Source organism: Salvelinus sp. IW2-2015, linkage group LG3, assembly GCF_002910315.2.
Source record: "Salvelinus sp. IW2-2015 linkage group LG3, ASM291031v2, whole genome shotgun sequence".
Classification (NCBI taxonomy): Eukaryota; Metazoa; Chordata; class Actinopteri; order Salmoniformes; family Salmonidae; genus Salvelinus; species Salvelinus sp. IW2-2015.
In genome coordinates this window covers 4,353,392-4,369,475 of record NC_036840.1, presented here as the reverse complement: position 1 = coordinate 4,369,475, position 16,084 = coordinate 4,353,392, and the positions used below count along the sequence as shown (strand labels likewise).

Sequence of the window (16,084 nt, the reverse complement as noted above, 5' to 3'; positions counted from 1 at the left end):
TGTGAGAGAATAACAATCCTTTACCTGCGCACGTAGTGGGGGAGAGGAAGAAATGGAATCCACCATCCTTGGAAAAGATCGGAGGAGCCCAGCTCAAATGGCCCTCTGTCAGCCAGGCGGCACTGCTCTCTCTCTGTCTCTCTGTCCTCTCTGTTCTCTGTCTCTCATCTCCTCCTCTCTTGTCTCTCTGTCTCTCTGTCTCTTTCGCTCTCTCTTTCTCTCTCTCTCTCTTCTCTACTTCTCTCTCTCTCTCTCTCTCTCTCTCTCTCTCTCCTCTCTTCTCTCTCTCTCTCTCTCTCTCTTCTCTCTCTCTCTCTCTCTCTCTCTCTCTCTCTTCTCATGCTCACATCTCTCTCTCTCTCTCTCTCTCTCTCTCTCTCTCTCGCTCTCTCTCCTCTCTCTCTCTCTCCCACTCCGATGCACTGCGTACTATCAGACACTGACACCTTCAACCCTCCATCATGGTCACGGTGCCCTAACAGCCCTTCTCTGACAGGCTGATTAAGCTGGACCTAGAGACCTGCTAATGACAAAATGTGCCGCCGGGACCAAAGCCATTCCCACGGTGTCATGAGCAGATGACGTGCCAGGACCATGGAAACAGGAGGGCGTGTATTGTTAAGATGACTGTGTTCCCATCGAGCCCTGGCTTGGACCACTGGGAGATGAATAAGGAAATAACATAGCCCAGACGTCCTGCCAGGCCCAGGAACAATTTTCCTCTCCGCTGCCAGGCTGTGGACCCCATCCACTACCACCTCCCCTTCCCCTTGCTCTCTGCTTACTATGGTCCACAGGCAGGTTAGAGATGAGCTCTATGTGACAGCCAGTTACTGCTGTGAACCAACAGAATGGAATGCTGGAGGGGAGCAGCGAGGAGAAAGAGGAACCAAATTCAAACTGTGTTTTTTGTCTTTGTTTGCTTTGTTAACTCAGAATGTCAAGTGTATTTCAGCACCCTCAATGGAACATGACTAACCTCTCTACCCTCATCTTATTAAAAACACTTACAATCAATCATTTGCACAGACCAATTCGAAAAGCCCTCAAAGTCCTTTGTATTTGGGAAAAAGCTGCACCTTACAGGAATCTTTTGATCAGGGCTTGTTGCGATTGCAGCGGTATCTGAGGCTGCATCCGACTAAACGCTCTGTCTCCAAAGTTTTTTGTTGTCAGAGAGAAGTGAGGTTACCCCCCAGTCACCCCCAAAGTACCTTGAGACAGGGATTAAACACGGCAGCTCGTCTTCATCACAGTAATCTTGTTTGCTCAGAGGGCAGTGTCTATAGAGGACAGAGCACAGCCACACTCACTGTCACAGGGATAAGGGTCTACCTTAGGGACGATGTGATCGCTAGCTACCTTCTTGTTCTTTAAAGGAGACGAGGCTGAACAGCGTTGGAGCTGTGTTTGTGGTTGTGTGTACACATAAAGAGCTTCTATATGTGGTGTCGGATCAAGGACCACTAAAATATTTACAACCACTCAAGTGGACCTATAGTACTATTCAGTACAAATGACCGCATTGTAGAATGCTGATCACAATATTGTAAAGGAATACAAGCTCTTAAATATCCAGATATTGTGAATTCACTATTGATGGCAGCTGTTCGAATAGTTTCCATGAGCTTTGACATGGAACATGGGAGAAAAATACATGTGTATCAGCACATGTCCGCAGGACACGAGCCAAAAAATCTAAACAGTTAATTTTTTAAGTGTAGAAAAATGTCTGCCAGAGTTCAGGGAGTTTACAATTTAAATTGATCGCCTGGGTTTGTACTGTAATTACTCTCACCACGAGCCGCCATCAGCCAGCAGACGGAGCGGATTGCAAATGTGTCACAACGGGATAGCTAATCCACAGAAATAGCCTGTTAACACGGGGTGGCATGTCTCCATCCAAGACTTATGATTCAAGCTTTGTGGGCATGCCGAGGGAGGTTGGTGGGAATAAGACTCAGTCGGGGAGAACTGAGAGAGTTGTCAAAAAAAATATGAAAAAATACTATTCAGAGTGACAAGATTCGAAACAATAACAAAAGCCTTCTCGCTGGCTTTCATTTGTCACCTGTTCCTCCGTCGTCGCTGTGTCTCCTTCAGCCTCGTAGCGCTCTTATTTCCATCTCGATTTCACCCTCGTGTCTACACACAGAGTACAAGAGGGGAACGAAAGAACATAATGAACACCGTACATTGCTTGTGGCTGACAGCCCTTACAAACAGCCAGCGCAAGGCAGACAGACAGGCAGTCCAGTCTCCGTCTCCTGAAATAGTTAAGGAAAAGTATGGAGGTGTGACAACGTGCTCAGTCTTTATGAGTGTAAGGTTGAAATGAGAGAAAGCAGATGGGAATCAGTATGCTGGAGAAAGTGTTGTTCCGCCTTCGTTCTTCAACGTATAGAAGGTTTCAGAGCTCCACTGTATTAGATGAATGCTCTAACTGTAAGCCGCTCTGGATAAGAGCGTCTGCTAAATAACATTTCATCAACTTCTGTCTCCTAGAGATTAACATACTTTGGTGCGAGAAGTGCAAATCAATCCCAGACCAACAGCAAAGGACCATGTGAAGATGCTGGAGGAAACAGGTACAAAAGTATCTATATCCACAGTAAAACGAGTCCTATATCGACATAACCTGAAAGGCCACTCAGCAAGGAAGAAGCCACTGTTCCAAAACTGCCATAAAAAATGCCAGACTACGGTTTGCAACTGCACATGGGGACAAAGATCGTACTTTTTGGAGAAATGTCCTCTGGTCTGATGAAACAAAAATAGAACTGTTTGGCCATATTGACCATCATTATGTTTGTAGTAAAAAGGGGGAGGCTTGCAAGCCGAAGAACACCATCCCAACCATGAAGCATAGGAGTTTCACCATCATGTTGTGGGGGTGCTTTGCTGCAGGAAGGACTGGTGCACTTTACAAAATAGATGGCATCATGAGGACTGAAAATTATGTGGATATATTGAAGCAACATCTCAAGACATCAGTCAGGAAGTTAAAGCGTGGTCGCAAATGGGTCTTCCAAATGGACAATGACCCCAAGCATACTTCCAAAGTTGTGGCAAAATGCCTTAAGGACAACAAAGTCAAGGTATTGGAGTGGCCATCACAAAGCCATGACCTCAATCCCATAGAAAATGTGTGGGCAGAACTGAAAAAGCGTGTGCGAGCAAGGAGGCCTACAAACCTGACTCAGTTACACGAGCTCTGTCAGGAGGAATGGGCCAAAATCACCCAACTTATTTTGGGAAGCTTGTGGAAGGCTACCCAAAACGTTTGACCCAAGTTAAACAATTTAAAGCCAATACTACCAAATACTAATTGAGTGTATGTAAACTTCTGACCCACTGGGAATGTGATGAAAGAAATAAAAGCTGAAATAAGTCATTCTCTCTACTATTATTCTGATATTTCACATTCCTAAAATAAAGTGGTGATCCTAACTGATCTAAGACAGGGAATTTTTACTATAATTAAATGTCAGGAATTGTGAAAAACTGAGTTTAAATGTATTTTGCTAAGGTGTATGTAAACTTCCAACTTCAACTGTAATTATACAGTAAATACTTAAGTACCTTCTCCGATCTATAGTACAGTACAGAGCCCACTACAGGTATCACTCTATAGAAATCCATTTCCCCCAGTGTTCTAGTGATTGGACATTGCTGCTTTTCACAGAACTGCCTGGTTTCACAGAATGTGCTCCAACATGTTTGTGTGATGAGACTTCTCTAGCTGTCAGGAAGGCTGTTCCTTACACTCCAGGCTTTCTAACAACACCAATCATCTCAGTGGGTAGACTCTGAGGCAGAGAACACCAGTATCCTGTCCTTCTTTAAGGGGAAAGAGGAGATGTGTATGTTTATATGCCTGTTTTGTTGAGGCGTTGTATGGTGTCCCAACGCATGATGAAAATACATACTAAAACCTAGATTCATATTCGTAAAAGACAATGGCTTGGCTATTGTCAGAATCTAAATGATTAAAACTGAGCGAAAATATGTTGGTTCTTCCCTCTATCAGGAATCAACGTAAGACCCAAGTGCAGACTGTGTTAAGCAACAATGTTTATTGTAACCACAGGGGCAGGCAAACGACAGGTCAAGGCAGGCAAGGGTCGATAATCCAGAGCAGAGGCCAAGGCACAGGACGGCAGGCAGGCAGGCTCAGGGTCAGGTCAGGCAGAGGTCAGTAATCCAGAGGTGGAGCAAAGGCACAGAACGGCAGGCAGGCTCAGGGTACAGGGTCAGGACAGGCAAAGGTCAAAAACCAGGAGGACGAGAAAGAGAGACTAGGGAAAACCAGAAGCTGAGACAAAATGCTGGTAGGCTTGAACAAACAAGCCAAACTGGCAACAGACAGACAGAAAAAACAGGTATAAATACACAGGGAATAATGGGGAAGATGGGTGACACCTGGAGGGGGGGGGGGGGGCAAGCACAGGACAGGTGAAACAGATGTCATGGGCGTGACACCCTCATTGTTTTCTCCATCTCTGATAATGATTTATCAAACATCTCGTTTTCTTTGACCTAACGAATATAGACTTCTCATGGAGATGCTGTATAACATGTATTCCATCTTGGTCCCCCCTTCAGAAACGATGGTTGTGTGTATGAGCAATTGTCAGTTATTAGATCAAGCTGACATATCTGGGGCTGTTGGGGTTTCTTGCCTCGAGTTGTGCCTGTCAAAGGTAACAAGGCTCTGTGATGGCACAGCCAAGTCTCAAGTGCATGTTTGTTTTACCGTCTCCCCATACACTGTGATTACTGGAGAGTAATATTCTAAACCTGTAACCCATCCCCCCCAGCTCTGGTGCCTTAACCAGTAACACATCTACAGCATGGTTCCACCACGTGTCCTACCTTCATGTTGTACCCCAAGCAGGGAATATACAGAACACAAACGCTTTGTTATGTATGTTTTGTCTCCCGTGGAGATCTAAGAAGATGGGAAATGTAACTCGCTCCCTCGGCATCGGCACTGAGCTGAGGGTTGGGCTTGTCGTGATCGAGACCATAGTCTGCAGGAACCGGCCAAGGCTGCATGGCCCTTATATTCATCACAGGCAACGAGACGGATCGCAATCATTACACCGGCTGCTGCCCAAGCCATTCAAAAGTTAAAAGCGAAGAGCGATAAAGAGCTACCTGGTCAGTACAGATGAGTTCTAGAGGCGGCCATCTGATGTAGAGGATGATGGAGAATGGACTCACGTGTTCCGGCAAGCAGAGAGGTGGAGGGAGAGAGGGAGACGGAGAGTGGTGGATACCCTAAGTGGAAATGCAGGATGGAGGAATAACACGGTGAAAAGAAAGATGAGGGGAGGCGGTGAAAAGCAGGCGCACTCAGCGCGGGAAAAGAGGAAGACTTATGTGACGCACCACAAAGGGTGGCTGGCTGTTGCAGATATGTAGGCTGACAAATTGTAGGAGTCACGAAAGCCAACTCATTTCGACGAAAGCGGCGGTTTGGATATCATAACGCCAACGTCATTGTGGTTCCTACGATGGAGGTTATTTTCACACTCATCCGCTGAGCGGTGGAAGTGGTAGCGAGCCCATTGATTTGTCGAAACCCATTGTTCTGTGATTCACTTGTCACTAACCCTACTGTGCTCTGTGTGTACATTGAGTAATATTACACGGGGAAAGCAGCTGTGAAACGTTGGCAGTGCTAAATCTAATGTGTGTGGCAAGGTTCAAAGCCAATCCACTAGTTACTTACTGTAGCATAGACACTCAAACAGTGCACACACACACACCACCTATAACACACACACACACACAACCACAGCACACACACACACACACACACACACACACACACACACACACACACACACACACACACTGCACCTATATGTGACAGTATGTGACAATAGAAATAACATTGAAAAAGTACACACTCTCGCATAGTAAAGAGATGAATGACTTGTGATGGGGTGTGTGTACGTGTGCGTGTTTGTGTTAGTAGTGTGGTGGAGATTTCATTCATGCACATGTATTATACCAAGCATCACCATATCATTGTCTCCTTCCAAGTGCTTAGCGTGCTGTATGTCACCCTGACTGAGGATGGCTGTGCTGGGGTTAATATCAACTGTTGTTGACAGAGTAGCACCAATGGTTAGGAAAATGGAATTCATGGGTATGTTAACAAGTGCACGTGATTCGTTCTATAGCAGGAGCTTACATCTATGGTAATACATAAGGCTATAACAGGAAGAGCTCCATTGAGCTCCAAGTAGGGAGATTAATAATGTTATCGTGTGGGAATTCAATGGCAACTTACCCTTCTCTTGAATGTTAAGTAGGGGATGATGGCATGTTGTTTATCTCTTGATGGCATGTTGTTTATATATAGCTAACAGTACGCTTTAACTTGAAATGAAAACGACTTTCTGACAAAATTAGAAACGTGTAATATCTGAAAATGTAACTAGCTAGACTATTTTATGACTATGGATGGACGCTTCTCTGTCATTGATGCCATGGTTGCCCTTAGTTTGAAGATGTAATCCGGAGACAGGTGTTTTATACAACAGTCTTCTGTGTGTTCTCTTTTCGTCTCCGTCTGCATATTTATTTGCAATCAAACTCCAGAATTTTCTAATTGATACTCAGATTATTTTTCCGTGCCTAAACCAACTAGGGTCGTAATTTAACAATTTTATTTGAATTTACAGATGGCATACAAGTTTGTAAAGCATTTCTGCCAAAAAACGCATTTTGATAAAAAAAAATTAAGTTCAAATGGCTTTTAAAATGTGAGGTAGGGACGTGCGACATACCCCTAGTTTCCTGAAACGAGACACAAATTGCCTCTGAATTCTTGTGCCTTTGTGTACCAGCCAGTGCCAGCCGGAGGAAATAGCTTTTAAAGGCCCGGCAAATAGCTCCTCAATAGTAATGGGGGAATGAATAGGGAATCACAAACTCCATCTCCAAATCCCCACGCCGTCAAGATGGTGCAGATAGCTCTCCATCACAGCAGAATCTTGAGACGTATGCTGCAAGGACAGATCGTATTTGCATTTTTTATTTATCCATTTTGAAGTAATATATTCTGTGATTCTGTGAATCTCCATCCAGGTGTTTATTGGATATTGGTTTTGGATACATTTTAAAACCAAAATACAGTCAACCGATCACATTCGTTTCGTTTCAAACATTATTTACAATGAAATGAGACATTGAAGTAGTATTGAAAATCCCCTGCTGTGACCCTAACTAGAGATGGTTCGCACTCCTCCACATCCGCCTCCTCCTCCATGGAGTGCCTTTCACACTGTAGTGGCAGGCAGCATCTGTGGGGAGGAGATCCCCAGCTGGTCCCCGTCCCTGGTCTCCAGCTCATGACTTGGTTCCACCGACTTCTAAATGAACACGACCAATCGGCTGTGCAAGCACTCCATCGATAATGGATCCCTGCCACTCCTCACACTGACACACACGCACACACCACACACCACACACACACACACACCACACAACACACACACCACACACACACACACACACACACCACACACACACACACCACACACCACACGCCACACAACACAAACACAAACACAAACACAAACACAAACACAAACACAACTGAGCTGATGGAAAAATCAACTGGGTGAAATGACATTGGTTCACTTCACCGTGCCTTGGTTCTGGATATCGCCATTTGAGCCCATTGCCGTACACATTGATTGGCTAGAAGAATTGAAATGCAAATGTTATTGGTCTTGTAGGCGCCTGGCTTATAAAGTACTCTTAAAATAAAATGACTGCTCTCGAGAACACAACATGCCACGAATCGATACACAGAATAGCAAAGTATCGGACTGGGCTAGTTTAAAATGTCTCTTGAAAACAGGAACCGACCTGCAGTAACTAGTCTCAATTCAGTTCTATCAACTTTGCGTACTTTTTGTTGTTCCACATTAACATGCTCCGTCTGTCTCTTCCTCAGCTTTGAACTATCTCGACAGCGTGCAACTCCTGTGTAAAGAAGAAGAAGCAGCATTGGAAGAGCCCCTAGCAGCAGGCACCGCTGAGTTAAAGGTTAGTCTCTGTTCCCTCGTCCTCAAAGACAGGCAAACAAAACAGACACCCTGTCTCAGTGGAAATGCCACAGGTCCACAGAGCCACTCTGGCTATTCACTGTCTCAGACCCCAAGGATCTCCAACCCCTATGGGAAAATAACCTCAGTCCCCTGGTTCCTTATCCTTAAATGCCAGTGACCACAGGGGGGGCAATCCCAAAAAGAAGAAGAGTTCCACAGAGATTTGTTTCACAATGTACAATGACTAATGCTAATTAGTATGTATTATTCCGCACATTTTGTGTATACATCCATTAAACAACTCATAGAGGCCACCAAGACACACTTCTAATATAAAAGACACATCAAACAGTGGTACGCAGCACTGAAAGCCTCGTTAGTACTGTAGAGTAAGATATGTGATACCACAGTCTCTGGCCACCATAGCTCATTCATGGTCTAAAGTAATAAAGTATTGATTTGACCTATTAGAGCAGGAAAGGCACAAACATACGATATACATTAGGCTATAATGTAAAGAGCTCCATTGAGCTCCAACTAGGAAGATGAGTCATGTTATCGTGTGGGAATCCAATGGCAACCACTGTAGTCCTTATCTTGAATGTTAAGTAGGGGGTGGGTGTGGGGTTCAGGGGTTCTGTTGATGTCATGTTGTTTATATTCATTCCTGCACACTACTGCACACATTTGAATGTCATGCCGTGACAAACAATAACAGCCAGAGCAACATTTTCAGATCCAACAACATATGTGATAATCCTCTCTCTCAAGCTAGGGGAGACTGAGCTTGTGTGGCCAAGGGCACAACATGACAACCAAGGTCATCATGAATGGCAAACACAAATATGAGGACACCACACACTGTTGATCAACGTCGTATTTGAATAAATAGCAGGAAAACAAATGAAGAGTGAAAAAAACAATTAAGATGAAGGCTTAAGGGAGTTTTATCATCACACACAATGTTTCCAATATGGCTTGAGAAGGAATTAATGAATTCTGATTAAACCAGTGTTAATATAAGCCAGGCAGATCATATGGAGTGTTACCCTGGTATAAGTTTAACCAAAAGGGAACTCTGTCCTGGTCTCTGTTCACAAACCGTATATCCTCCCTCCCTCGCACTACACTACACAATACCACTCTACTATAACAACATGTACATCCAGCTGGCGAGGCAGGTGCGACGGGTTGAGTAGCCATTTGCTGAGGCGTTGTGGCTGATTCAGACCTTGTTAAATTCCATTTTGTTTGTGAGCGGTGCTGAGCTCGGCCTCCTCTGGGCGTATAAGGGCAGACTCCGAAGCCACCGCACCGACAGGGGACCGAGGGGAGCGGTCCCAATTTGTCATCCTTATTACCCATGACATATCCAAAGTGGCAGAGTGCGGCCCATGGAGATATAGAGAGAAAGAGAAAGAGGGAGAGAGGGGGAAAGATAGAGGTGGGCACCTCAGGTGAACCAGGGAGTCTGTCTCCTATCCCCCCTCCCCCTCATGAACCTCTGAACAGGGCCCCAATCTGCCTGGCTTAAACAATGCAATTCAATGTCGGTGATTAGGGCAGACGGGGCTAAAGTAAACGAGTCCCGGCCGGGTTCCCACCTCTCTCTCTCCAGTCGAACTCACTTGTCTCAGTAGCTCTGCTGCGAAGGGCGACGACAAACAGAGCATGAAGCTCGCTCTTTTACTCTGTCTAGCTATCTCAACGACGAGGCTCAATGAAGAAGTTACTTAACCCTGGAATTGCAATAGGGTTCTAGTCAAGGGTATCTACAAGGTGACTTCCATATGGAAGAAGAGGTAGTTGGACGGGGGTGGGTGTCTTGCCTTCAGCCACGTGACATGATTGTAGGGGTTTTCTTCACTGAATGAGTCCCCCCTCTCCTCTGCCCACCTTCCCACGGCGGAGATTAAGATCGCTTGTTGTAATTATTGCTCCTTGAGGCAGTCTAATTCTGCCAAGGAGATAGCATCACACCAGTCAGGTGCTTCAGAGGGTATCTGGCACCAGCTGTTGTCGTCCTCTGTGTGTTCCGAACGGCATTGTTTTGTGATACATGTCTGTTGATCGACGGGCTTCTCTGGCTTCTGCCAATCCCCCGTCTGTCTCCAGATTCGCTCTCCTTCACTAACCACATTATAGGAAAAAATAAGGGGGGAAAAGGAAAAAATCTGACGCAAAAGCCAAAAACCCTGATGTGTCTGGGATTTTTGCCACCTGACGTACTGCGAGGCATCAATCATCCGCCACCACAGTCCCATGAAACATCTGTCTTAGACACACCGGGAGCATGGCCGCCTCCCATCCAAACACAGGTGTTTGACACGCACATTCATTTCTGCCCAATGAGCAGCCATCTTTTACCGTCAGGAACAGTAATGTAAGGGTATGAGAGAACACCAATTAACTGGACAATATGCATACATTCAGAAGCCTTCACAGGTGTGCGATATGTCATACAGTATATGCATTACAGGAGAAAAATGGGCACAACAGTTATTTGCTTTTCAAGTGATTCATGTTCAAGCAAGCAGTATCATCACTAGCAAACTCCTGCTATGGTAGTGACATTGAATGTTACAGTGATGACACAGAGTTATGGTGGTGACATTGAACGTAATGGTGGTGACATTGAGTTACCGTGGTGACATTGAGAGTTGCGGTGGTGACATTGAGCGTTACGGTGGTGACATTGAGAGTAACGGTGGTGACATTGAGAGTAACGGTGGTGACATTGAGAGTAACGGTGGTGAAATTGTGAGAAACGGTTGTGATATGGAAAGTTGCAGGCAGATGGTCTCTGTTGGGAATGACTCCCCACCGAGAAATCATCTGCATCCGTGAGAAGCTTCATTGGCTGTTCAGGGCCGATGTTCTAAGTCTCCAAAGACAAGGCCCAGCAAAACCCCGTTGCACACGTGTGTCGCCGCAAATCACCCTCAACAGCACGTGCATCACCCTGTCTTTCCCCAGCAGATCTATCGGTGCCACTTTGCTAGGGTAACCGTAATCAGTTCAGGCACTGATCTATTGCCCTCGCTCAGCAGTGGAGTAGGATCATTAGTTGGGTGTACTTTCCGTCTGCTGCTTTCATCAACAAGCTGTGATGATCCTCAAAAAACAGACTAGTGAATACGGTCACATCTTATAGGAAGGGATGTCTATTAATTTGCTTTAATCGTGACGGAGTGACAGGCAATTAAGGATCGGGGTGTGTGTTTCAATGCCTCTGTCATCCCTGGGAATGTGTGGGCTGGATGAAAAAGCACATCAGACCTCAGCTTATGACAGCGCTGGTATATGGTCGTGGAGGTAAAAACAGTTATTGTCAAGGCTGTCAACTCCGGAACATGGAGAATGGAATCTCATAAGCATGAAGTAACATTGGTCATTGGGAATTGCCTCAACATGGGTGACATTTGGCTCCATTTACTACAGTTGAGCAGGTTAATGTACATTGTCACTGTGTGTGGCTACTCATGCGTGGATTCATGTTAATGTGTGAGTGATATTAATTGAGAAGAGGAGAAATGTATTTAATCAGCGTTAGCGATTAGACTGACCTTTATTTAAATTGGCTATTGTGGCTGTTTACAAGTCTCAATGTCACGTAGAGTGTGTGGGTCAATTAATTTTTTTCTGGTAGGGTGGGTATATTTTTCTGTATGTGTGTTTTCTGTGTGTGTGTGTGTGCGTGTGTGTGTGTGTGTGTGTGTATGTGTGTGTGTGTGTGTGTGCGTGTGCGTATGCGTGTGCACGAGAGGGAGTGCTCAGTGCCAGATCGTGACAAACCCTCAATCTCTACGTGGGAGCTGCTACTGTTCAACCACGACCATACACCCCACATCTCCCTCTTCTGCACCCCCACTTTCTCTCTCTCTCTCTCTCTCTCTCTCTCTCTCTCTCTCTCTCTCTCTCTTTCCCTCATTCTTTTGCTCACTCTCCTCATCACCTCTATCTAACTCTCTCTTCCTCTAGCTTTTCTTCCCTGCTTTCTCTCCCCTGTTCCTCCACTCATCCATTCTCTCTCCAAGCGCTCTCCCTATCTCTCTCCCAGCAGGTCACAGCCCCTTCTGGTCTGAGCATAGACACCAGGGGGGAACCCTGTGATGTGGCCAGCTGCAGTATTCCCACACTGGGCCACTTCACCACCATCACCATCACGCTGGGCCCATCTCCTGTCAGACTCCCCACTCCAACCACACACACTGCTCACTCCACCAACCACAGCACCACCAGAGGACCACCTGCAGATCTCAGCCACTGCATGGCAATGAGTCAAACCACATGCTATTGGGAAGGGCAGAGAGTAGTTGGAAACAAGAGAGCTGATGTTCAGGATTTTTAAATAAGAGAGGCCTAAACAAGTCCTGGCTTAAGTTGCACTCCACCTTCAAGACCAACCATCCATTGCATCAATGTATTGTTCATGCCGCGGATAAAGTTTCAAGTCAACTGTGTCATTCAGGATCTTGAGTCAGGATGTTGGCCATGCAGCTCATTCCAGATATGAGCAGAGTGACCTTGAAAGCCCTGGTCTGTGTATAGTAGATAGATGGGAAGGCAGCGGTATGGCTGCTGAGGTAATTTAATTATCAGACCCTCCACAGGCTAGGGTAATGACTGCTCTCCAAATCCTCCCTAATCCCCTATCCCAGTCCTCTACACAATCAGGCCCTGCCCGGGGGGGACTGACTGTCTGACACAGGCAGTACTAACTCCTATACCCTGACTCTGTCTGTAGTCCCAGCCTGATGGCATACAATACTGTAATATACAGTCCCTTCGGAAAATATTCAGACCCCTTGAGCTTTTCCACATTTTTGTTACGTAAAAAAAAAAAAAAAAAAAATGTCCTCAGCAATCTACACACAATACCCCATAATGACAAAACTAAAACAGTTTTTTAGACATTTTTACAAATAAATAAATAAACAGAAATAACTTATTTCCATAAGTATTCAGACCCTTTGCTATGAGACTCGAAATTTTCCTCAGTGCATCCTGTATCCATCGATCATCCTTGAGATGTTTCTACAACTTGATTGGAGTCCACCTGTGGTAAATTCAATTGATTGGACATGATTTGGAAAGGCACATACCTGTCTACATAAGGTCCCACAGTTCACAGTGCATGTCAGAGCAAAAACAAAGCCATAAGGTCGAAATAATTATCTGTAGAGCTCCGAGACAGGATTGTGTCAAAGCACAGATCTGGGGAAGGGGACCAAAGCATATCTGCAGCATTAAAGGTCCCCAAGAACACAGTGGCCTCCATCATTCTTAAATGAAAGAAGTTTGGAACCACCAAGGCTCTTCCTAGAGCTGGCCGCCCAGCCAAATTGAGCAATTGGGGGAGAAGGGTCTTGGTCAGCGAGGTGACCAAGAACCATATGGTTACTCTGACAGAGCTCTAGAGTTCCTCTGTGGAGATGGGAGAACCTTCCAGAAGGACAACCATGTCTGCAGCACTCCACCAATCAGGCCTTTATGGCAGAGTGGCCAGACGGAAGCCACTCCTCAGTTAAAATTTAAAAAAAAAAATGTTTTTAAAGGCACATGAGTTTGGAGTTTGCTAAAAGGCACCGAAAGACTCTCAGACCATGAGAAACAAGATTGAACTATTTGGCCTGAATGCCAAGCGTCACGTTTGGAGGAAACCTGGCACCATCCCTACGGTGAAGCATGGTGGCAGCAGCATCATGCAGTGGGGATATTTCTCAGTGGTAGAGACTGGGAGACTAGTCAGGATCGAGGCCAAGATGAACGGAGCAAAGTACAGAGAGATCCTTGATGAAAACCTGCTCCAGAATGCTCAATACCTCAGACTGGGGCGAAGGTTCACCTTCCATTAGGACAACGACCCTAAGCAAACAGCCAAGACAACCCAGGAGTGGCTTTGGGACAAGTCTGAATGCCCTTGACTGGCCCAGCCAGAGCCCGGTCTTCAACCCAATCGAACATCTCTGGGAAGACCTGAAAATAGCTGTGGAGCAATACTCCCCATCCAACCTGACAGAGCTTGAGAGGATCTGCAGAGAAGAATGGAAGAAACTCTCCAAATACAAATGTGCCAAGCTTGTAGCGTCATACCCAAGAAGACTTGATGCTGTAATTGCTGCCAAAAGTACTTCAACAAAGTACTGAGTAAGGGATCTGAATACTCATGTAAATGTGATATTTTAGTTTTTATTTGTAATACATTTGCAAAAATGTTTTAAAAAAAAAGTTGTTTGCTTTGTGATTATGGGGTATTGTGTGTAGATTGATGTGGAGAAAAACTATGTTATCAATTTTAGAATAAGGCTGTAACGTAACAAAATGTGTAAAAACTCAAGGGGTCTGAATACTTTATTTCACTATATCGATAGGAGCGACGTGTTTGGTGAGTAAAAGACCAAAATACAGTGTAGTCCTCTGAGTCCAGAGGGGGCCGTCCTCTGAGTCTAAAGGGGGCCGTCCTCTGAGTCCAGAGGGGMCCGTCCTCTGAGTCTAAAGGGGGCCGTCCTCTGAGTCTAAAGGGGGCCGTCCTCTGAGTCCAGAGGGGGCCGTCCTCTGAGTCTAAAGGGGGCCGTCCTCTGAGTCCAGAGGGGACCGTCCTCTGAGTCTAAAGGGGGCCGTCCTCTGAGTCTAAAGGGGGCCGTCCTCTGAGTCCAGAGGGGACCGTCCTCTGAGTCTAAAGGGGGCCGTCCTCTGAGTCTAAAGGGGGCCGTCCTCTGAGTCCAGAGGGGGCCGTCCTCTGAGTCTAAAGGGGGCCGTCCTCTGAGTCTAAAGGGGGCCGTCCTCTGAGTCCAGAGGGGGCCGTCCTCTGAGTCTAAAGGGGGCCGTCCTCTGAGTCTAAAGGGGGCCGTCCTCTCTCCATTAAAACATCTTTATTACAGTTTTTTCCAACTGCTTACACACGTTTTCAAAACTGTCTCCTTTTTTCAAAACTCTACACACAATTCCCAAAACTGCACACCCAAAATGCAAAATTTAGGAGGACCAGCAGGCTCTTTTCAACACGCACAGGTGCTCCTTTCACTCTCTGTTGGCGCACACACACACGCGCACACACACACATCTCCTTCAAAATGTAACACTGCATTCAAAATGCCATAAACACATGTCAGAATGAAACATTTGCATCAAATGGCAAACACTGCTTTCATAATAGTACATTTTTGGATATACCATGTAAACACTGTTGTTCTAAATCTAAAGCTCTTTGGTCTTTCATAGGCTTATAGTATATCTACATTTCAATACAATGTTCTACAGTGAAAGTAATCTGCTGAGAGGGTAACAAGTACACTGTAAACACCAATGCAATGTAGGCACAAAATGGAAAACCTCCAAAATACAAAAGAAACTCCACAAAGTGGTAAAAAACAGCAGGAAAAACAAACCTAAAAGACCCCGAGGGAGGGCGAAAAAAATACTGTTACCTTTTTTGCAGTCATCTTTTATTCTTTTGAAACTTTCAGTTTCGTAAGTTCTGTTATGCCTTTGACTGCTGCTCCCCGCTACCCTTAAAGAGGGTAGCCTCTGTTATCTCTATATTTGTCTTGCTGTCTGTTAGACTGCTATTGTTTAACTTGAGTTTATAATATTACTCACACCCGTATGACTTTCCCAGTATGATCTATCAGCGTTGTCCACTTACTGTATACAGTTGAAAGTCTGAACTTACATACACCTTACCAAATACATTTTAAACTCAGTTTTTCACATTCCTGAAATGTATCCTAAAAATCCCTGTATATGTTCAGTTAGGTCACCACTTTATTTTTTAAGAACGTGAAAATGTCAGGAATAATAGAGTTAGAGAAGAATGATTTATTTCAGCTTTTATTTCTTTCATGCACATTCCCAGTGGGTTCAAAAGCTTTACATACACTTCCTGACTAATGTCTTTGAGATTTTGCCTCAAGTATAATCCACATCATTTTTCCTGCCTCATGATGCCATCTTATTTTTGTTGAAGTGCACCAGCCCTTCCTGCAGCAAAGCACCCCCACAGCATTTGA

The 16,084-nt window shown here is 45.2% G+C and overlaps 1 protein-coding gene across 2 annotated transcripts in view; it reads left to right on the top strand.

Moving 5' to 3' along the window:
• The window catches only part of LOC111982726 (synaptotagmin-1), a 217,136-nt gene that overhangs the window by 64,803 nt on the left and 136,249 nt on the right, over positions 1-16,084 (top strand). For both annotated transcript variants that reach the window (XM_024014340.2, XM_070434004.1), the window contains exon 3: positions 7,979-8,070. The gene's annotated coding sequence lies outside the window, so the exon portion shown is untranslated. The remainder of the gene's footprint in view (positions 1-7,978; positions 8,071-16,084) is intronic.